Source organism: Chrysochloris asiatica, unplaced genomic scaffold, assembly GCF_000296735.1.
Source record: "Chrysochloris asiatica unplaced genomic scaffold, ChrAsi1.0 scaffold00056, whole genome shotgun sequence".
NCBI lineage: Eukaryota > Metazoa > Chordata > Mammalia > Afrosoricida > Chrysochloridae > Chrysochloris > Chrysochloris asiatica.
Genome location: NW_006408574.1, coordinates 13968080 through 13991899, shown reverse-complemented (window position 1 = coordinate 13991899; position 23820 = coordinate 13968080).

Sequence of the window (23820 nt, the reverse complement as noted above, 5' to 3'; positions counted from 1 at the left end):
AATTTTTTTTCTACAGTTTCTTCAGCTTGAGAAATGCTGAGTGTTCCCTTTTGTTGTTCTACCTTTAGGTCTTTGGCATTTCATGACACTACTTTATTTTTTATTCATTTATTTTTTAAGTTTTTGTTATGATAGTTTTGTGGAAGAACATTAGTTTTACATTCATCCTATCGTATTTCATTTCATTGCCATGACTATAATGTCCTCCATGCATCACCCCGCAAGCCTGCCCCCCAGTCGTCAGCACACAGCCCCTCTCCCTCCCTGGGTCTAGAGTCCCCAGCCGCTCGATCTCTCCATGCCATTGTCTCTGCCTCCATCTCTGGTGTCACTGCTTCTCTGGATAGGGTCCCGTACTCTGCTCTTCTCTCTTGATGGTCAGTCTCAGGAACCTCTGTCCTGGACTGCAAAGTCAACCACTCCTCTCTTTTTGTTACAGAATGCCTACTTTACATTTCCAATCCTCACAGTCAGTCCTGATAGCAATTATTCACTATTGTACCACAATAGTCTATCCCCATCTCCTTTCATCAGCCCCCTCCAGACAGATTGGAAACCACTCAGTGAAGATTCTACCTTCCCCCACACCCTCTGGAACTAGGCTTCCTCTTGAAAGCTTGTAAGCCAGTCACTTCTTGCCTTTGTGGCCCCTCCCTCCCCCCCATTTTGGGTAGCCAATGTCTAAGTTGCCCATCCCTGTCTACCCTGTGTGCCAAGGGAGTGGGAATAATCCTTGCTATAAAGATTTATTCTCTCTTTTGAGCTACTACATCCATAAGTATAGGTCAAGTTCATTAAATTGTATCAGATTACTCTTTTTTTCCTTTTCTTTCTTCTTCTAGTCGAGTTCTGATCATTCAGCCATTGAAACCAGGTCAAGTGGGTACTATCTGCAAGTGTGGGTGTTCTTGTGCATCTCCCCTCACTTCTTATCAAGCTGGACACTTTACTCTCTGCTCTAGTCCTCTGTGGCCATGTCACTGTCTCTGGGCCCAGAAGTCCCCAGATCTTGCCATACTGCTGGCCAACCAGGTCCCAATCTGGGTTCACAGGAGTCTATTGAATGTGGTAGGACTTAGCTCGTAGCTTCATTGCTGTTTTTCCCTCACTTCCCCTATCAGTGACCAGTGTGGTCGCTAGTCAGAGCACATGCCTGCTCGTGTATTGAGTCTTAGTCTTGGAAGGGGTTTTGGCCTGAGGGGACCCAACCACTTGTCTTGATGGCTCCTGGACAAACAACTTGCTTGTTCTTGTAGTAGTCAGTCAAACCGCCATTATTATTTTTTATTTTTCCTGTCAGTCTTTCTTTCAAGAAGTATCTTCTGTTCTTCTAGCTGCTCCAGGGTGGTCTGCTTGTCCTTTCAAGCGGAGATTTCCCACCTCAGAAGATTCTGAATGGGGATCCAGATTCCACCTATGATCTTTTGCAATACAAAGACTCCGCAGGAAGCCTCATTAACTGGGCAAGTTTAGCCCCATTTTAGGTACTCCAATCAGTTATAGGCTGAAAATGGACTTACAAGCTTTCTATGATGATGTTTCTGGCTATTCCTTTCTCTCCTCTTCAAGTGTCTGTTTTACAATGGTGGACAAGGGAAACCAACATTCAAAAGACAGTTCATGATACTTCTTTAATCTTCTCTAGCTGCCCTTTGAAACCTGTTCTGCTCCATCATTTTTTCCATTTGCTTTATGTTCAAGAGCGAGGTACAGATTTCTTCTGACATCCATTTTTGTCTTTCCATTTTTCCCTGGCTTTTTAATGATCTTTTGTTTTCTTGATGTACGATGTCATCCCATAACTGCCTCATCTTTGGTCTTTAATTCTTAATGTGTCAAATTGTCCTTGCATTGTCCCTAATTCAGGTGGGATATACTCAAGGTTGTACTTTGGCTTTTGTGGAGTTTTAAAATTTTTCTTCATCTTCAACTTGAACTTGCATATTAGTAATTGATGGTTTGTTCTTCAGCTGACCACTGACCTTGTTCTGACTAATGAGATTGAGTTTATTTGTCACCATTTGCACAGATGTAGATTTGAGAGGCCTAGTGTGGTGATACTGAACAGGATAAGCCTACACAGGGTCACTATGAGTTAGAACTGATTGATAGCACTTACCAACAAAACAAGAAATAGATTTGACTCCTCTGCATTCTATCTGATGCTGTCTATATTTACATTCATTGTTTATTGGGTTTTAAAAAAGTATTTGTGATGAATAAGTTGTTAGTCTTAGAAAATTCTATCATGCAATCTTCAACATTGTTTCTATTACCAAGGCGCTTTCTTTCAAATATTCATCCTTCTTGTTTTCAACTTTTGCATTTCAATCACCAGTAATTATCAATGTTCACACATACATGAGTTTATATGTAAACTCTTATGTACTGTTAAATATTTGCCAATTGAATCCATCAATATTAAAACTTGAGGCTTTTTTTTCTTCAGTTTCTTCTGCTTTAGAAATACTGAGTGTTTATTTCCTTTTTGATTTTCTAACTCCAAGTCTTTTCACATTATCTGATAATATTTTAGTCTTCTTGAGCTGCCCTTTGAAATCTAGGAAAGATTTCTTTCTAGGAATCAATTTGCCTTCCCTTATACCGGCACATTGGTTTGAACTGTAAGGTCAGCAGTTCAAGCTCACCAGCCACTCCTCAGAAACCCTATACGGGGTTGTTATGAGTCAGAACCTACTCAATGGCACTTAACAACAACAACAACAACATTACCAGTACATAGACAATTTTTATTACTAAGGCTTTGTTCTACCTTTTAATAATTAATAAGACAAGTCTCATCTTTGCTTTAACTTTTCAGAGTTAAATAGATATTTAGTATAAATTGATTAGATTGATCCATCAAAGAAATCATACAGAAATTTCTTTGAAATGAAATAAACTGCAAGGTCACTGGTTCAAATTCACCTGTAGTTCCTCAGAAAACCTTATAGGGGGCTATGAGTCTAATTAAACTGGGTGGTGCTTAACAGCAGCAACAATTAGATTATAACAATATCAAGTTGTTCCATTCATATCTGCAAAGTGTCCGTTTAATCAGTTCTTTTAAGTTCTTTAATAGAGATGCATTCATTGCTAAACTCATTCCTAAAATCTGTAGGTTTTTTGTTTTTTGTTTTGGTATTTTGAATGCTATCTTTTCTTTGTTGTGGTTGTTATCTTTTCTGGTTGTCTTGATTTCAAGTTCAACGGTTACTCCACTATTTCATATCTTTGCTTTCCCATCACTTTATGCTTTTTTGGGGGGAGGGAAAGATTGCATATCAGCATTCTTGCTTTGTAAGAGGGCTTGTATTTTTTTATCTGGTGTATCTGAAATTCGAAGTATGACTGAGATTGAAATTTTTATGCCTGTGTCCAGTTAGAGATTTATAACAACAGCATTTTTATTACTAGAGGGAGTTGAACATTCTGCTGGAGAAGTTTAACAGGCTTTGCAAATATCACCCCCTTCAATTTCTTTAGAATTTCTAAGAGATAAGGACGTGGGTGGCAATGGGAAGATAACATCTTACCCCTGTGATCTAGGGATAAAATTTTGTCTCATTGATACATGAGCCAATGAGAATCATGGGTTAGCGCTTCAGCAATGAAGATAACCTCCTAACCAGTACAGTTGTTCTTTGAATACTCATCATGCTTTTCTTCACAAGGGGCTAAGTAACTTAGGAACCGAAGCCAGATCAATGTCCCTTTGAGGAAATATTTTGTTTTGTCTGCTTTTGTTTAAACTTTTCCGCCCACTCTTTTTCCACCAATCCCTTTCTCTTTCTTTCCAAATCTAGATAAAGAAAAAGTAGTCAAGGTTAATCCAAAGTAAACTGCCAAATATATTTTATAAGTTTCAATGTAGCACTTGAAATGCCAAACTATTAAACACTAGACATGGAGAACACTCTTAAGTGGAATGTTTTCTTTAGAATTCAGCCAACACTTTGTGATTTTAATGCCTGCAACTATGATTATACTCCATGTGAAAACCAAAAGGTTTCCCCTACCTCCTCCTCTTCATCTTCATTTACTTCTTTGTTTTTTTCTCCTCAAAATCTCTTTCTTTATCACAATCTCCTTTTCTGTCTCCTTCTATTCATCTTTTCCCCCTCTACTTGTTCTCTCTCTCCCCGATCCTTGTTCATACTGGACCTTCTTAAAATGAAGCAATGAAGGCAGAAAGATTTTGGAGAAGTATAAGCATGTTGGAGTCCTGGTGTGGCGCTGTGAGTTAGTGCGTCAGACTGCAAAGCCATTTGAACTGCAAAGCCAGTTCAGGCTCACCAGTGGCTCCTAGAAACCCTATTCAGGGTCGATATGGGTCGGATCCAACTTGACAGCACTTAACAACAACAAATAAGCATGTTACAACCATTTCTTTTTGTTTCAATGACCATTTCTTTATCTATAATGTTACATGAGTTGGCTATAAGAAATGAGAAGGAAAAAAAACAGTCTTCAAATTCTGTTCAAATGAAATTGAAAAGAAAATATAAAAGTATATAAAATAAAATATATTGTTATTTTTTTCTATGAATTAGGTTGATACGTGGACTTGGGATAGCATTTTAAAAAATGCTTCTTACAAGGGCTTCTGTGATATGTTCTCTCTACAATGAAGACAAATGTGTTTTGATTGCTTGCAGAAAATACATGTTTATATTTTTCATGCCTCAAAATTCCAAATATAATGACAATCACTCATTCTCCAAATTTGCTATTCATATTGCATACTGTCCTGGTGTGGTGCTGTAGGATAAGAACTGGACTGCTAATCACAAGGTCTGCTGTTCAAACCTCACAGCTACTCCTCAGAAAGACCATACAGGGTCATTATGAGTCAGGACAGACCCTACAGCATTTAACAACAGTTACAATTGCATTCTTGTATGGTTCCATCTGTACCGCTTTTCCAGATTTCTGAGGAATTAGCTTTGTATGTTCTCTAATCTCAAACCCTTGGACTTGGGAGTGTTAAGGAACAGAGCATGATAAACTAGGAGGTGAGGTTTTTGCAATGCAGATTTAGAAGATAAGAAAGGACTGAGAATTATTTTGAATTTAGAACCCCCTCCTGCTTCCTGTTTACCTAATGAGGACTGAACTTCATGGAGAGAAACTGATGGACAATCAGCTTGACTCTGCAAAGGTTCAGCATGCTGTGGTCTGAAGTTAAGATAATCAGAGCTGGTGCTGTGTATAACGCTGTCTATGGACACAGAATTTGAAAAGTAAAAGTGAACCCCCACTCCAGATATACAACTTACTCTCTACCATTGGGATGGCTGATAGAATGCCGCCAGAGGAATCCATAACTTCAAGTCATCAATTCACAAGTAACCAAAACTTGAGCAAGGTTACATTGCTGTTAAGTAAAGTGGAGTCAGTTCAGAATCATAGCGACCCTCTATAGGGTTTCTGACAAGCAGCTGATGAGTTTGAACCACTGTTCAAATTGGCCTTGTGCTTATCCTACAGAGCCCCCCTGCTCCCAGGACTCCAAGGTGACATAAATATATTTATCAATCAGAGTTTGATTACAGAAAGCATTGAGTTCACTGACTGTGTTGCTGTTGATTCCAAAGCAATTCTGCAGTTTCTGAAAGATCTACCACCACTTGGCACAATACGGAAGGTGGAGGATGAGCTGGAAATTCTAGGACCAGGATCTAGCCCTCAACTTGGGCTCTGGACTTCACTGTTACTGTCAGTATCTAAGGATCGAGAAGCTGCTGCCCAAAACAGTTAGCTCCATGACCACACCATCATGTCCACACACCATGCCAACAGAATGGCCATCCCACCAAAGTCTCAACCCTCACAAAACTATGGACCAGATACTTGAACCCCTGCTTTGTTGTTGCTGAAAAGCCAAACACTTCTAAGTCTATGCCCAATAGCTTATACCTTTCAGGCATTAAACTGATTTACCTGCTCTGTAGGAGATAACATCTTGCAGAATCTAGTTCTATGTATAAGGGAGTTGTGCTGTAAGGCATAACACAAGGGGATTGAACAAAGTCAAATGAGTTAATATCTACTGTACACCACAGTATACATATTATCTGCAACAAAGCCAAACAAATTTGTGAGTATCTCATAAAACTGCTATGCCAGGAAGATCTTGTGAAGTTACTTGTGGACAAAAATGGCAATAGGGAGAGGGGCTGTGTGCTGATGATCGAGGGGCAGGCTTGCGGGGTATACCCTTTGGATGTTTGATGATGCATGGAGGGGGCTGTAATCATGACAATGAAACAATATACTATAGGATGGATGTAAAACTAATGTTCTCCCATGTAAATTATCACATAATTCCCAATAAAATCTTTAAAAATAAATGGAGTTAGAAAGACAAAAGGGAAAAATGATCTCATTATTTCCAAGCTGAAAAAATTATAGAAAACATTCAGTAACAATACTGAAGGATTTGCCTTGACTTGCAATATTGAAGGATTCTGTGGATAAAACATTGAATGATACAGGAAGGAACAAAAGAAGTTAGAAGAATACACAGAGTCATTGCACCAAAAAGGAATGCTTGATGTTTAACAGGTAGCAAGAAAGAAGTCAAGCTGAATTACAGGCATTGGTGAAAAGCAAGGCTCCAAGAATTGTCAGAATACACACTGAAATCTTCCAACAAACTGAGGTAGTGCTGGAGGAATCCATTCTTCTATGCTGGGAGTTTTGGAAGACAGTTATCTGGCCAATGGATTGAAAGACATCCATATTTGTGCCCATTCCAAAGAGAGGTGACCCAACAGAATGCTGAAACCACCAAAATAGTATCATTAATATTACATACAAGTAATATTTTACTGAAGATAATTAAAAACAAAAAAAAATGGTTGCAACAGTACATCGACAGGGAACTATCAGAAGTTCAAGCAGGCTACAGAAGAGGACGTGAGCAGAGGGATGTCATTGCTGACATCAGATGGATATTCGCTGAAAGCAGAGAATACCAGATAGATGTTTACTTGTGTTTTGTTGACTATGAACAGGCTTTTGAATATGTAGATCATGACAATCTACAGATAACTTTGCAAAGAATGGGTATTCCATAAAAAAATTATTGTGCTCAGGAGGAACCTGTTCATAGATGAAGAGATGGTTGTTAGAACAGAAAAAGGAGGTACTTAATGGTTGAAAATCAGGAAAGGTGTGTGCCAGGACTGTATACTATTTCCACATTTATTCAATCTGTATGATGAGCAAATAATCTGAGAAACTGGTGTGAAGAAGAACGTGGTGTCAGAACTGAAGGAAGACTCATTAACAACCTCTGATATGCAGATGATACGGCCTCACTTGTTGAAAGGGAAGAGGACTTCAAATACTTACTGAGAAAAAACTACAGTCTTCAGTATGTGTTGCTCCTCAATGTAAAGAAAATGAAAATCCTTACAAGTGGACCAGTGAATAACATCATAATAAATGGAGAAAAGATTGAAGTTGTCAAGCACTTCATTTTGCTTGGATCCACAATCAATGGAAGTAGTAGTCAAGAATTGAAAGGATGTTGTTCATTAGGCAAATTTGCTGCACAAGACCTTTAAAGTGTTCAAGAGCAAAGATATCAGTTTGAAGACTAAGGTGCGCCTGATCCACTATGTTATTTTAATGGCCTCATATGCATGTGAAAGTTGGATGATGAATAAGGAAGACCAGAGAAGAAACAATACATTTGAATTGTGGTGTTAGAGAAGAATATTAAAGGTACTATGGACTTCTAGAAGAACAAATTAATCTGTGTTGGAAACGGTAAAACCAGAATGTTCCCTGGAAGCCAAGACAGGGAGACTTGGTCTCTCATATTTTGGATATGCTATCTGGAGTAGTTATGAATTGGGCTGCGAACCGCAAGGTCAGCAGTTCAAAACTACCAGCTGTTCCGCAGGAAAAAGATGAAGCTTTCTGCTCCCATAAAGATTTACAGCCTCAGAAACCCTGTACAGGGTTGCTATGAGTCAGAACCAACTCCACGGCACATAACAACAACAACAACATCTGGAGATGTGCCATTCTGGGATAATGCACTGGAACTAAAGGTTGGTTTGAATCACAAGTTCGGTGGTTCAAATCCACTAACCACTCCTTGGAACCCCTATATGGGGTCTCTTTGAGTTGACACGGACTTGACAGCCCTTAAGAACAACATCAGGAGGGACCAGTCCCTGGAGAAGGACATCATGCTTGGTAAAATGGAGGATCAGGAATAAAGAGGAAGACTCTGAATGAGATAATTTGATGCAGTGACAGCAGCAGGGGGCTCATATGTTCCAATTTAGGAGTGGCACCGTATTCAGTAGTGTTGCAGTCTTTTGTGCATATTGTTACAATGAGTCAGACCTGACTTGATGGTAACTAAGTTATAATAACATAAGTCATAACTGACCGGACTGCACTTCACAACAATTCTTTATTATTATGCAGTATTTTAATAAAAATTAGCATATTTTCCGGGTTTCCCCAAAAATGTTCCTTAGAAGTGGGGATGGTGAGACATTAGTTTGCTTTGGATGTCATCAAATAAGACCAATGTCTAGAAAAGGACAATATGTTTGGTGAAGTAGAAGACCAGCGAAAATGGGGAGATCCCTGAAGGCGATGATTTGACATACATTCATAACAACAGACACAAACTCTGCACATGTTTGCTTTAATTAGGACTAGGTGCCATGTCACTGGATGGTGGTGGGTAGTTTGTGTTAAGCATTAGGTTGCTAACTACAAAGTCTGCAGTTCAAACCCATCAACTGCTCCCTAGGAGAAAACTGAGGCTGTCTCCTGTAAAAACTTACAGCTGGGGAAACGCTATACAGGGTTGATATGAGTTGGAATCGACTCCATGGCAGTAGGTGGGTGGTGGTGGGTTATGCTGTTATTGTGAGGTGCCATTGAGTTGGTTCCAACTCATATTGAACCTATGCACAACAAAGCCAAACACTGCGTGGTCTAGTGCCATCCTCATTGTTGGCATGAGACCCGGCAGTGTTTGGCTTTGTTGTTTTATTCGAGCACATTGCTGTTGCCACTGTGTTGAACCATGTGGTTGGGAGTCTTCTGCTTTTTCACTTACCCTTCACTTTACCAAGCATGGTAGTGACTGGACCTTCCTGGTTACATATCCAAATCCAATCTTCAGTATTGCAAGTTGAAGCTTTAATTTTCTTTTCAGTTCTTTCAAGGGTACTGAACATATTCTTCCCTTTTGGTGTTCTAACTTCAGGTCTTTGTTCTTATTGTTATAGTACTTGACTTTGTCTTCTTGAGCTGCTCGTTGAAATTTTCTATTCCGCTCTTTTATTTCTACATTTCTTCTTCTTTTTTAACTTTTCATTGTGCATTAAGTAATAACTTACATGGGAGAACACTGGTTTTACACCCATCATTTCATTACAATGATTATAATCTCTGTGCATCATCATTCAACAGTATTTGCTTTTATTCCCTCTGGGTTTTTTTGTTTTTTGTTATTGTTGTTGTTTTTGTGGGTGGGGAATGTACACAAAAACACTCAGGAGTTTATAATCATTTAAACAACCTAAGGGTACATTCTGCAAGCCTGCCTCCTGGCTACCAGCACACAGCTTTTCTCTTTCCATGAGTCTAGAGTCCTCAGCTGCTCTATCTCTCCATGTCCTCAACTCTGCCTCCATCTCTGGTGTTGCTACTTTTCTAGATAGGGTCCCACATTCTGCTCATGCTTTTCTTCCTTGATGGTCCTTGGGTCCTCTGTTCCTGGACTACAAGATTAACTATCCCCCTGTTTTTGTTAGAAAACTTCTACCTTTACAGTTGTGATAGTCACAATTAGTCATGATACCAATTTACTATTGAATCATAAGAATCTTATCCCCATCTCCTTTCACCAGACCTGTCTAGACAAGATGAAAACTATTCAATGAGGATTCTACCTTCCCCTTATTTCTACATTTCTTGCATTCACGTTAGCTTCTCTACTCTCAAAGCAAGTTACAGAGTCTCATCTATCCTCCATTTTGGTCTTTTCTTTCTTTCCTGTCTTTTTAATGACCTTTTGCTTTCTTCCTGTATGATGTTTATGATATCACCCCACAACTCTTTTGGTCTTCAGTCTTTAGTGTCTAATGAATCAAATATGTTCTTGAGATGGTCTTTAATTCAGGTGGGATATATTTTGACTTTTGTGGATTTCTTTTGGTTTTCTTCAGCTTCATCCTAAACTTGCATATGAGCAATTGATGATCTGTTCCACAGTCTGCTCCTGGCCTTATTTCTGCTGAGGATATTGAGCTTCTCCACTTCCTCTTCTCACAGATGTCGTCAATTCCATTCCTATGAAGTCCATTGTACATTGTTATAAAAGGTGTTTGCAATGAATAACTCTTGCAAAATTCTATCATGGAATTTCCAGCATCATTTATATCATGGAGGTCATAATTTCTAACTACTGATCCTTCCTCTTTGTTTCCAACTTTTTACATTCCAATCACCAGTAATTATTAATGCATCTTGATAGTATATTTGATCAATTTCAGACTGAAGAAGTTAGTAGAATTTTCAACTTCATCAACACTGGCTCTAGTGGTTGGTGCATAACTTTGAATAATAGTGGTATTAACTGGTGTTCTTTGTAGGCATATGGATATTATCCTATCACAGAAAGTATTGTCCTTCAAGCTAGATATTGAAATGTTTAGTTTTGATGATTAATGTGTTCCCATTCTTCTTCAATTTGTTGTTTCTGGCACAGTAAACCATTTGATTGTCAGATTCTAGTTTGTCTAGATTGTCTGATCCAAGACCAGTCTATTTCAGCTTGTTAGTACCTAGGATTTCCATCTTTATGCGTTCCACTTCATTTTTGACAACTTCTATTTCCTAGAGTCATACTTCTTCATACATTTCACATTCTGATTATTAATGGATGTTTGAAGCGGTTTCTTCTCATTTTGAGTTGTGCCCTGTCATCGAATGACTGTTGCAAATGCTCTGCTCCATTCATGTCATTATGATCAACTCTACTTGGAGGAGTTAGCTCTTCCCCAGTTCTATTTTGAGTGCCTTCCAATCTGAGTGATTTACCTTCTGACACCATATCTGACAATGTTCTATTGCTACTCATAATGTTTTCATGTTCTGGCATTTTATCTGACAGTGAATAGTTACACCTCTATTCATGAAGTTTTCAGTGGCTGGTAATTTAAAAGTGGTCTGCCTCTCCTTCCTAATCCGTCTTAGTTCAGAAGCTCTGTTGAAACCTGTCCACCATGGGTAGCCCTGCTGGTACTTAAAATTCAGGTGGCATAGCTTCCAGTATCATAGCTATAGTCAAGCCACCACAATATGACAATCTAATAGGTAGGTGAGTGGGAGGTGGTGATGAGTGGTGGGTGGTGGTTATGTGCCATGGAGTAGGTTTCAACTCATGGTGACCCTGTACAGGGTTTCTAGGACTGTAAATCTTTACAGGAACAGAAAGCCTCATCTTTCTCCTGTGGAACAGCTGGTAGTTTTGAACTGCTGACCTGGCAGTTTGCAGCCTAATTTGTAACCACTACGGTATCAGAGCTCCTTAGGTGGTGATGCGTAGGATGGGGTAAATGTTGGCTTGCAAGCTCAGTGATTTAAACCCACCAACATATCCATGGGAGAAAGATACAGTGATCCTCTCCTGTACAGCTTTAGTCTTGGAAACACTGAAGAGTTCAACTCCAATTTTTAGGGTCTTTATGAGTCAGAATCGACTTGATGGCCATTGATTTGGATTCATGGTCAGTACTGCCCAGACCCAGGCTGGCCAGTGCAGAAAACTGATTAGAAATAGAGCCCTCCAATTCTAAGCCTTCCAATTGCCTGTAGACTCCCAAGCCTCCTTTCATGTCAGTTTGCTCAGTACAGGAAGGTGGCTGATTCACACCTGTGGCTTTACTAAGCTCCATCTCAACTTCCCCAGGACAAAAGCTTGCCTATTTCCAACAGTGGACTCCAACCCATGGCAACCCCAGGTGTGTCAGAGTAGAAGTGCACTCCTTAAGGTTTTCAATGGCCTCTTTGAGGGGAACTAGATTACCAACTAGACTTTTCTTCTGAGGCAACCCTGGTTGGATTCAAACTTTTTTCCATTCAGTTAGCAGATGAGCATGATTTCTGTTTACACTACCAGTTTCTCCAGGACATTACGGCTGTTGGAAGTAAAGTATGGGTGGACTTGGTGACTGGGGAAGAAATCCTATGCAAGACCATCCCAGGACTAGTACATGGGTGGCCCTGGACATTGGTGAAACTCTCACGTATTGCACTGAATACAAGAGCTGTTCCTACACACCTATTTTTGATCCTCACAACATTCAAAGGCAAAAGGCACAATAGGAGTTATTATTTTCATCTAACAGGTAAAGAAATAAAACTCAGAGAAGTTCTAGAACTTGCCAAAAGTTAACATAGCTAAGAAATGACAGAGCACCAAATGGAACCAAGTTTTTTCTGATTTGAAGATCTGTGCTTTGTCAGTGCCCTGAGTGTGTTGATCTACATCCATTGGAGGGGAGAGAAAGCAAAGCAAACTGTGTCAAACAGTTGACTTCAGTCAAAAATGTTATTCTAACTTCAATGGACTAAATTCAGTAAACAAATTGCCTTGTTAAAAGGGAGAGTCTTTTTTTTAAACCTGAACTTAACTTGTTTGAGTAAAAATAACCTGGAGCTATGTTATCATAAGCAAACAAATTTTTAGAAAAACATTAATGTCAAAGGAATGGCTGATTTGGTCAACTCAATTAAATTGCCAGTTAATTACATGAAAAATATGTTTAAAAAATGAGAAATGATGCAGCCAATCATTTTTTTCCACTTCTCACATTAAGCCAATTGGTGCAGTATATTGAAAGCAACTTTGGGATTCTAGAATCTTCTATTAATTTTTTCTTAGTATATTATGCATCATTTTTACACCCAAACTGAATTACTAACCCTGCTTTTACCTGCTTTTATCTTTTGTCTCCCCTACCTCCTGTTCCATAAAAGTAATTTGGATCATTTATTTGGTTTTCATTTGTTTCTTTCATTTAATCCGTTCCATTTTAAGTGCCTGCTAGGTGACAGATACGGCATGACTGTTTTGATGAAAATTTAATGGCATTTCTTCACAAGAACTGGGTTTGAGCCAGGGAACATCTTGTGTTTCTTTCTAGCTGTAGGCAAAAGTTATCAGGGAACCTAAAAAGGAATACTTAAGATACCTTTGGGGAGGTTGACTGTGATCATTCAGAATGATTTCTAATTTCATTCTGGCTGAGGGAGGGCAATCTTGCATCATGGTCAAGATCCAGGAATCTGGAAAACTAGAAACAACCCAACTGTCCCACGACATTCCAACACATCAGTGTACTGTGGCACACCCATAGGATGGAATAAAACCTGGCAGAACAGCGAAATAGACTGCGACTACCCACAATCCCATGAGGAAATGTCAAGTGCATTATACTAAGTGAAAGAAGCCAGACTTGAAGGTTACATATTGTCTGATGTCATATATGTGCCAATCTAGAAAAGGGAACTCTATAGAGAAAGGAGACAATTGGGTGGCTGTCAGGGAAGAGGCGGGTAGAAGGAGTAGTGGACTACAAAAAGTGTCTTTTACCATAGTAAATTAAGCTTAAATTTTAGGTAAGATTTTTATATGGTAAAGGGCATTTTTTTTTTTTTGCGTGTGCAGTTCTATGAATTTTAATATATGTGTAGTCATGGAACTAACACCATAATGGAGATGTAGAAAAGTTCTATCTCCTCCCTAAATCCGTTTTTGAAGTCAACCAGTACCCTTGATGTCTTAGGTCTAAGTCACATCCTGCCTCTGCTGTCTGTAACATACCTTGACCAAATCAGTTTAGGTTGTTTGGGCTCATCTCAGAGTCCTCATGTATGACACAGTGTCATGATAATGTCTCCCTCGTTGAGCTGTGATGAGAGTTAAGTGAAGCCATCCACATGAGTTTCCCAGCACAGTGTTCAACATGGAATTTTCTTTCAGTGAAGACATAATTTCAACCATGAGTTGGTAGAAATAATAGCAGCACATTTTACAGCTTTCCCTCTTTGGCTTCTCCAGTGATCCCTCAGTTTCTGTTCACATCCATCGAGCTCTTCCCCAAACACCTTTTATGGGTTGGGTTTTCCAAGTCACCCCCAGGCACAACTATGACTCTTGTTCATCTACCACAGTTCCATCTCTATCATTGCCATTCACCGGTGCTCAGAATAGCTGGCTCCATGATGCCCTGTCTTTTAATGGCAGCCACACACTGTGCTTGTCAAGGCCAGGAAGAGAGATGACAGCACACAATTCAATCATCTCTCACTGCTGATTTAGTTTATTCATGATGCTCAACTTCTTCTATTTTTTACCCCCGTCCAAAATATCAGAGAATGTCATTTACAAACAAAAATAAGGAATGTTTGGAATAATACATGCATCTCCTTCCTTGCAATTCATTTCAAATCACCACATTATTAAGTCCTGAAAACTTACTTTAAGCAGCATCATTTGGCATTGCGGAGAGTTCAGTTAGTTTGGAGGTCAGGAAAAATTGAAATGACTTCCTTCCAATATAGAAGCTAATGGTGAGGAACCATGGCGTGGCTCCTCGAACACAATGGATAGTGCCCAAATTCTCTACATGGTACACTACCTCGTTTTGGAAAGCATTGTCAGTTAGTTTTCCAACACATTGCTTTTCTAATTATATTTTGTTTATGCTCTTGCCATTGCTTTTCATCCTCTGAGAATTCAACAAATGATGGTAGGGGTGAGAGGTAGGAAAATGACCTAGCAAAATACTGCATTCACCTTTGGAAAGTTAGAAACTCCAATGCATAATTTTACTTCTTCAACTGGTATTCTGCTGTTCAAACACCAAAGAAATTCATCCAGACCCTCACCCTTGTTATTGTGCTCAATGTAAATGGCACTAGAGAGGCAATATATTCAATAGTGTTAGTCATTTATACCATAGTGAGAACAAGGTAATAAAATGGATTCTGGGTAGGGGTGAGATGAGAGAAGAGCAGTGAATGAGGTTTAGATAAGTGAAGGGAAGGGTGGTGGTTTTTGTGTGCCACCGTCAGTTCTGACTCATAATGACCCTGGATAACACTTCTGAGGCTGTATGTCTTTACTGGAGCAGAAAGTCTTATGTTTCTCCCATGGAGCGACTGGTAGATTCAAACTACTGACCTTGTGGTTAGCAGCCCAGCTCATAATCAACTATGCTACTAGGGCTCTTACTGAAGGGAGTTGTTGTTGTGAAGTGCTGTCGAGTCAGTTCTGACCCATACAGACCCTGTATAGGGTTTCCAAGGAGTGGCTGGTGAGCTTGAACTGCCAACCTTGCAATTCAAACCAACTTTGCAGTCCAGCGCATTAACCCACAATGCCACACCAGGACTCCACTGAAGGTAATTGTTGTTAAGTGCCGTCGAGTTGATTCTGACCCATGATAGTGGTGGTGGTGTGCTGTGGAGTCGGTTCTGACCCATAGCGACCCTGTAACAGGGTTTCTGAGGCTGTAAATCTTTATGGTAACAAAAAGCCTCATCTTTCTCCCGCAGAACGGCTGGTGGTTTAGAACTGCTGACCTTGAGGTTAGCATCCCAACTTGTAACCACTACGCTACCATAGCGACCCAGTGTAGGGTTTCTGAGGAGCAGCTGGTGAGCTTGAACCGCTGACCTTGCAGCTCAAATGGCTTTGCAGTCTGGCGCATTAGCCCTAAGTGCTACACCAGGACTCCAGTGAAGGGAGTAGGGGGACATATGTTTGAGGGTTAGAATGATGCAGACAGAAGATACTAGAGTTACAATAACCTAACTTTCCCTAACAACACTTTCATCATAAAGCAGCTCATTTTTATAACTATAGTAGGGGTCATGCTGCATACTGGAATGTTTTTGAAAGATGTTTTTTTTCCCCATAAAGAAATAATACTTTTTCTGGTCTGGGCTATAAAAACAAAAACAGAGGCTGGCTTCAACTGGTCCTATAGCCACATTTGATACAATATGGCCTTATTTGCATCTTCTTGGAGAGACTATAACTATATATATTGATATATATGCAGCTTTGCAGACTCTTTTATCTCTTATAAGAAAATGTACCTGTAAATTGATAATGCTGCTCACAATCTGTACCTTATGGATGGTCTAGCATTTGGGTTGATTGTGAGTAGGTCATAAAAGATGCATACGCACAAATAACAATGTGTTTTGATGGTCACACACCTCTACTCTGGAAAGATCACTGCAATGCAGTGGATTACATAACATGATCCTTTTAGCTACAGTCTTTGCAATTTCCACCAAAGGATTCTTTTCTTGATGGGGCTGGGCAAGAGAAGGTGGGGGGAGGATGCTGATAGGATTAAATGGTTCAGTTGTGAGTGATTGTTAACAACTTTAATTGGGATTGGAAAACCTTGGAACTCTCATTGTGAGGACTGGTCAATTTTGCTCTCCTGCTGGGTATAAAATGAGCCACCTCAGAATCACAAGGCGGGATTTCAGGACCATCAAGAAAGAAGAGCTAAGAGGGGAAGGTGTCCTTTGTGCACCAAAATCTCTGTGCATTGAACTTCCTCAGTCCAGGGATTGGAATGATAATTTGAGCTGCCACTAAGATTGTGGTAAAAATAACCTTTACAATCTTTGGGTCTAGAACTTAAAAATATTAGAGGACAGCTGCTATATAAAAAGTCCAGGCCACCATGAAAGAGACCACCATGCTGTGAGTAGTTAGTCACATGATCCCACCAGTGGAGCACTATGGACTCTAAGTGTGAGTGAATCCTAGTGAAGGGTACTAGTTAACTTCATGAGCAGCAGAAAGCAAAACAAAACTAAAACATACAACAGAATCTTTTCAACTTGCAGAATCAATAATAATAATAATATCAAGGCTTTTGAATCACTGTGTTTTATCATAGTTTATTATGCATGGATACATAACAGATATTTTCCTTCAGCATTCATTCACACATCAATTCCAACAACGATAAAAAGAAGAAAGTCAAATAAACATGTATGTATGCATGTAATAATTATGAATGTATGCACGTACATTGATTATCAAGACCCAAGTAACCAAAATCTAAATTAAAATTAAGCCATCATGATCAATGATTTTTATATTAAGAAATCAGCCTTCACATTTGTTAGGATAGGTTGGTTGGTTGGTTATGTGCCGAGGAGTCGGTTTGACTCATAGCGATCCTGTACAGGGTTTCCGAGGCTGTAAATCTTTGCGGGAACAGAAAGCCTCATCTTTCTCTTGCGGAACAGCTGATAGTTTCGAACCGCTGACCTTAAGGATCGCAGCCTGATTCGTAACCACTACGCTACCAGATTGGAAGCCCCTTTTTCCATGTGTTGTTTCATCCTTCTAATATAAGGAGCTCTGGTAGAGTAGTGGTTACAAATTGGGCTGCTAATCTTACAGTTAGCAGTTCGAAACTACCAGCTGTTCCACAGGAGGAAAATGAAGCTTTCTGCTTCTGTAAAGATTTATAGCCTCGGAAACCCTGTACAGGGTTGTTATGATTCAGAACAGACGCCACAGCACATAACAACAACAACAATATAAGCTGAAGGCAGCAGTAAAACTAGAAATGCATATCATTGAAAAGTACATCCATCTATTCATTCATGTTGTTTTCTCTGATCCACTTAAAAAAAAAAAATTATGAGCGTGTTTGGAAAATGTGAAAGGAAAAAAAAAATCAATAGCAAAACCATGATTTATAAAGGTGAAACCCTTATGTCATGAATATTTCATCAGGGACATGTGGAAGCCATCAGATTTTATCTGAGCATATTCTTCAATCTGATGTGATTAATTCACAAATGGACCAACACCCATTATTAATGGAGAAGACCACTGGGTACCTAGGAACAGATGATAGAAACTAAAAATACACCAGCTTCTGGAGGCTTCTGGCGGCTGTGGAAATAACCAAATCACCTGGGGGAAAGGTGGTTAAAGGCTATAGGTGAGGAGTGAACAATGAGGAGAGGCTAAGCTTTTCTGTGTGTCTTTCAAAGGCACAAAAAAGTGAGTCAACCTTCACAGTCTTAAATTGAAAGAACCCTGCCTCTGTTGATTTCCTTAGACTGGATCTGATGTCTTGCATAGAAGCTATTTTAATGGATTGAATTTTGCCCCTTCTCCAAATATGTGTTGAAATCCTAACCTCTGTACCTGTTTAAATATAGAGTTGTTGTTTTTTTCCCCCCGTATGGTGTGTTAATGAGGTCAGACCAGTATAAAGTGGATCCTAACGCTAATCACGTCTTATAATCAAAAAGAGCAGAAGAGACACAGATAACAACAGGGAGACGATGCCATATGAAGGCAGACACACAGAGTCGTTGCAAGACAAGCCTAGGAACTCTAATGATTGCTGGAAACTACTAGAAGCAGAAATAGACATGGAATGATCTCCCTCTGATCCATACCCTGAGTTCCGACCTCCAGTACTGAGCTGTGAGAAAATACATTTCCGTTTGTTAAAGCCAACCACTTGTAATAATTCTCTTACAGAAGCACTGTTGGTGTTGTTGTTGTTAAGTGGCACTGAGTTGGTTCTGACCCATAGCAACCCTCTATTGGGTTTCTGAGGAGCAGCTGGTGTGTTTGAACTGCTGACCTTATGGTTTGCAGTCCAGTGCTAATCCTACAGTGCCGCATCAGGAGTCTACATTATTCAGATTTTATTCGAGCTGTAAAGGAATTTGTAAGTAAACAAAAACACCCTGCTACCTTTAGGTCTGGAGTCCTGGCATGGCGCTATGACTTAATGTGCCAGACTGCAAAGCCGTTTGAACTTCAAGGTTGGCAGTTCAAGCTCACCAGCTGCTCCTTAAAAACCCTATATAGGGTCGCTATGGGTCGGAATCAACTTAACAGCACTTAACAACAACAACAACAACTTTTATGTCTGCTGTTGTTGCTGTTAAGTGTTGCCAAGTCCATTCTGACTAATAGCAACACTGTATAGGGTTTCCAAGGAGCGCCTGGTGAGTTTGAACCACTGATCCTGTGGTTCAAACTGACCTTGCAGTCTAGTGCTTTACCCTGCAGCACCACACCAGGACTCCTTATGTCTGCTAAGTTACCTAATTTTTTTTTATGATGGTAGCTCATGTTTCCAAGAATCCTGTTGTCTGTAAACTCTACCCAGTTTTGAGGGTTCTGGAGAAATTGGTACATGAAATGAAGAAAGCAAAAGACATTCTGTGGAGAGAAAATAAAGCAGCCACATTCAAGAGACTCATAGTCAAGCAATTAGCGATACAACCAGTGACACAATAAGCACCCATTGATCCCCAGAAGAGCGGGAGCAGCAGGAAAAGCAAGGTAAATTAGATACAGATCAAAAGAGAAGCATATTCAATAAAGAGCTCAGGCAGAATGCTCAACACTGGGTTTTCAAACAGGCAAGTCATGAGGGAATGGAATGCTGAAGCTATGTACCCGCATCAATAGAGTGTGCAAAAGTAGTCCGAGGTGACATGACTTCATTCTCAAGTTATTGATCCCGTTGAAGAAAACCTGAAACTTTCTAAGCGTTATTGGGAATGACTTAGAAAGGGTCAGATGTTAATTTAGTATCAGGGGCATTCACTAAATCTAACATGTTTCTTTGCTGAGGAAATTAATCATGGGTCTGAAGGCAGTCTTTTCATGGCTTTGAAAGAAACAAAGTATGCACAGGTGTGACTGCCTCCATTAGTGAACTCCTCAACCTGCAGCTGAAAGGAGCCTATTGGTATTGACGTCAGAGGATGGGGAGGAGACTCCATTACTGGGTCTGGACAGAAGAAAGAAGGAGGCGTGTCAGTGGGAGGCGGGAAACGCAAAGATACTCTGAACAGCCTTCTGAGTTCACAGGGCGTATTCCTTGTTGCCTAAATCCTGTAGTCTTGGTGTGATGCTGTAGGATAAGCTCTGGACTGTAAAGTCAGTTTGAACTGAAAGGTCTTTGGTTTAAATTCACCACCCATTCCTTGTAAACCCTATACAGGGTTGCTATGAATCAGAACCTTACTCAGTGGCACTTACCACCACCACCACCACCACTTACCACCACCATCACCACCAACTTGCCTAAGTGAATAACCCCAAAGCTAAAAGCAACAACAACAAAACTAAACCAGTTACCCTCTGGTTGACTCTGAGTCCTGGTAATCCTGTGTGTTTCAGAGTAGAACTGCAATCCGTAGGGTTTAGATTCAACTGACAAGAAAAGGCTTAAACCCACCCAGTGGCACCATGCAAGAAGACAGGATCCGCTTCAGTAAAGATTGTAGTCAAGAAAACCCCATAGAGCAATTATACTCTGTAACACATGGGGTTGCCAAGGGAAATAGTTTTTCTTTAACTTTTTTAACGTGATTGCCAGGCATTTCTTCTGAGGCACCTCTGGGTAAATTCAAATTCCCAACCTTTGGACTAATAGCCAATTGTATAACCACTTTGCACCATCAGGGACTCCACAGTCCCAGAACAAAGTATGCATATTCAAGAATCAAATGAGTATGATGGGGGCATTAAAAAGGCTTTTAGCATGTACAAATGTTGCTTAGTATTTTCCTCAATTGCTATGAGTTCAGATAAATCTGTTTATAAACTTAATGTGGAGAAAATGCAGACTGTTTTACAGACTCTTCTAACCCTAGAACCTAGCAACTAGGTTCTCAATACATCTTTAATGAATGGATGGGATGAATGAAGGAATGAATAAAACTAGAAGTCTTCCAGAAATACAAGGCACACTCATCTTTTTACTTAAATGTTTGTTTTTCCTTACTTGATTATGTTGTTGTTGTTGTTATGTGCTGTGGAATCGGTTCCGACTCATAGCGACCCTACACAGGGTTTCCGAGGCTGTAAATCTTTACGGGAGCAGACCGCCTCATCTTTCTCCCGCGGAACCGCTGGTAGTTTCGAACTGCTGACCTTGTGGCTCGCAGCCCGATTCGTAACCACTACACTACCAGAACTAAAATATTGATTTAGAGCTAGGGTGGTTCAGGGAAACACACACAATGAGATCAACTGATAAGGGATTTAAATTCTTGTCTCTGGAGATTTACAAACTTGCTTGTTGTTAAGAGCCAATGAGTCAGTTACAATCCATAGCAACCCTGTTTAGAGGTTCCGAGGAGCAACTGGTAAGCTTGAATCAGTGACCTTGCAGTTCAAACTGACTTTGCTGTCCAGTGCATTAACCCACAGGGCCACGCCAGTACTCCACTAACTAGCTTGTTGTTGTTGCTGTTGTTGTTATGTGCCGTGGAGTCGGTTCCAACTCATAGCCCCCTATACAGGGTTTTCGAGGCTGTAAATCTTTACAGGAGCAGAAAGCCTCATCTTTCTCCCGCGGAGCAGCTGGTAGTTTTGAACTGCTGATCTTGCAGTTAGCAGCCTGATTCATAACCACTACGTTAGACTTGGAGAATTTCAGCCCTCTGGATTTCAGGCTTTTAAGCTTAAAGAGTAGGAAAAGGAGGGTTACTATTGTGTTCAAAGTGCTTCTCAAAGATGACATTGTACGATTCCATGGAAGAATGTCCATCTTTAGAGAATGATATGAGATTTATTGGTAACTTTATGAAATGAAAGCATAACAACATGCAAGAGCTGAAGACTAATTTTAATTCAGAAAACAAAACAGGAGGAAGACATTTGGAAGAATCTGGTCTTCAGGTAAATGGGTAATTAAAATATATGGGATGAATGGGGTAGTGTTGTTCTTAAATATTTATTTCCAGTTATGTCTATTTGCTCACCTAGAAGCAGAACTGGGTTTGCTTAATTTACTGATGTTGTTTTGAAAGCTTGAATAAATCTTCTTTCTCTCTCACACACACACAAATCACACACACACATCCAGGGCCAACCTTCCAGAGCCAACCTTCATACAATTTAGGAAAACACAACCTCTGAGATGCCCACAGGTCTGTTTGCTAACCAAAAGATCGTCTTTCCTTCATTATGCTTTTGTTTAGCAGCAGGTTCTTGTTGCTGCTGTAAAGTGCCCTTGAGTTGGTTCTGACTCACAGTAAACCTGTATGGGGTTTCTGAGGAGTGAATGGTTGGTTTGAACTGCCAACCTCATGCCTATTAGTCCAGTGCTTATACTAGGGCACCACACCAGGACTCAGGTTATTTGGATTTTATTCTAGCAGTAATGGAATTTGTGAATAAAAATATGCTAACTTTATGTCTGCTAAGAGTCTCATATTTTCATATTTTTGTTATATTTGTACCCTTCTTTAATCTTCTATACAGTGATCTGCCTTACTGGAGGATAACTTCCACTCAATGAAGTTTAAATGGGCTAAATTGAAGCAAAGTATAATTCTTTTCATCTTATTTTTTTTCTTATTCCGTGTGCCCCCTCCCCCCACCCATCACATAATTGGTTGCTAAAATTGCTCAAATTGTAATCCTGGATGAAAAGTGTGCAAAATGTCCTCTAAAGAGAGATGTTGGCAGTTTAGACTATGTCATTTGAAACTTATGGTCTGCTCTAACATTTTATTCCCCTATCAAAAAGGAAAGGTTCATCCGTATTTCGTTCCCTTCATTAGTGAAATCCATTTTAAGGTCTCCAGGGGGTAAATTATTTTTAGAATTCGTTTTTATTTTATTAGTCAGGTTGCAGAGTGTCAAAATTGAACTGAAGCCAGTGGCACTTACTGAGCTTATTAATATTGATACGATCACTCAGAGTTCTGTGCTGAGCGACACTGCTAACCTCCTGCGAGGTCGTGTTTTTCTAAAAAGACCACACAAAAAAAGGAAATACATACTCAGTCCCTTTCTGCTGGTGTTTGTGTCTAGGGCAGGTAGACAATCCATATGACTTTTATTGTATTCAATTCATGCAACCAGGACCTTCTGAGACAAACTAGGGGCTGCTAGTTGCTAGATGCTAAGACTGCAAACGTACTCCCTGCATGGAACCCTCCCCTTCTAGGAGATGGGAGTGTAGTCAGTAAAGAGTTTGCTAGCAACTATTCGTCTCCCAGCACTGTGCAGGCAGCTACAGAAAATTTGAAGTGATAGAGACCAGTGTTTATTAGTGGATACCAGCAGCAGAAGGAAGAGATAAAAGAGGAATCATTGTTTATGAAGCCTTCAATTTCTGTTAATGGTGATGGTCATCTTATACTGAGGAGAGGAACACAACACGATGAATGTAATCAATGTTACAGATTTGTATACACAAATGTGTTGTCTTAGGCAAAATTGTGCTCCCTCTCTCTCTTTCTCTCTCTCTAGATATATATACACATATACATATATGTATACATATCCATTGCAAAGTTGTGCAATATATATATACATATATATATACAATTAATAAAAATGTTATTAAATTTTTAAGGTATTGTCTACATTCAAGGGATGTATGGATTAATAAAGAGGATGAGAGACTTGTCCCATTATAAACACCTCAAAGGGATCAGTGAAATTGAAATCCATGGGGAGGAAGTCCTTAAAGGTAAATGATGTTTGGGAAGGGATTGGAAAATCAGGTGGATTCTGAGAGATGGAGATTAGATGTTCAAAGGAGAAAGGACTTAGGGATATTCATAGGGAACAGCATAAAGAACGAGGCAAATCTAATAGGAAACTTATTTCTCAGAAAAAGTAAGTAGGTCTATTTAAATAGAAGGAATAGGTTTGAAAACATAGTAGGTGACAGGGAAAATGACCACCACTTGTCTATTAGTATGTTATACTGTGGTGGCATGTGT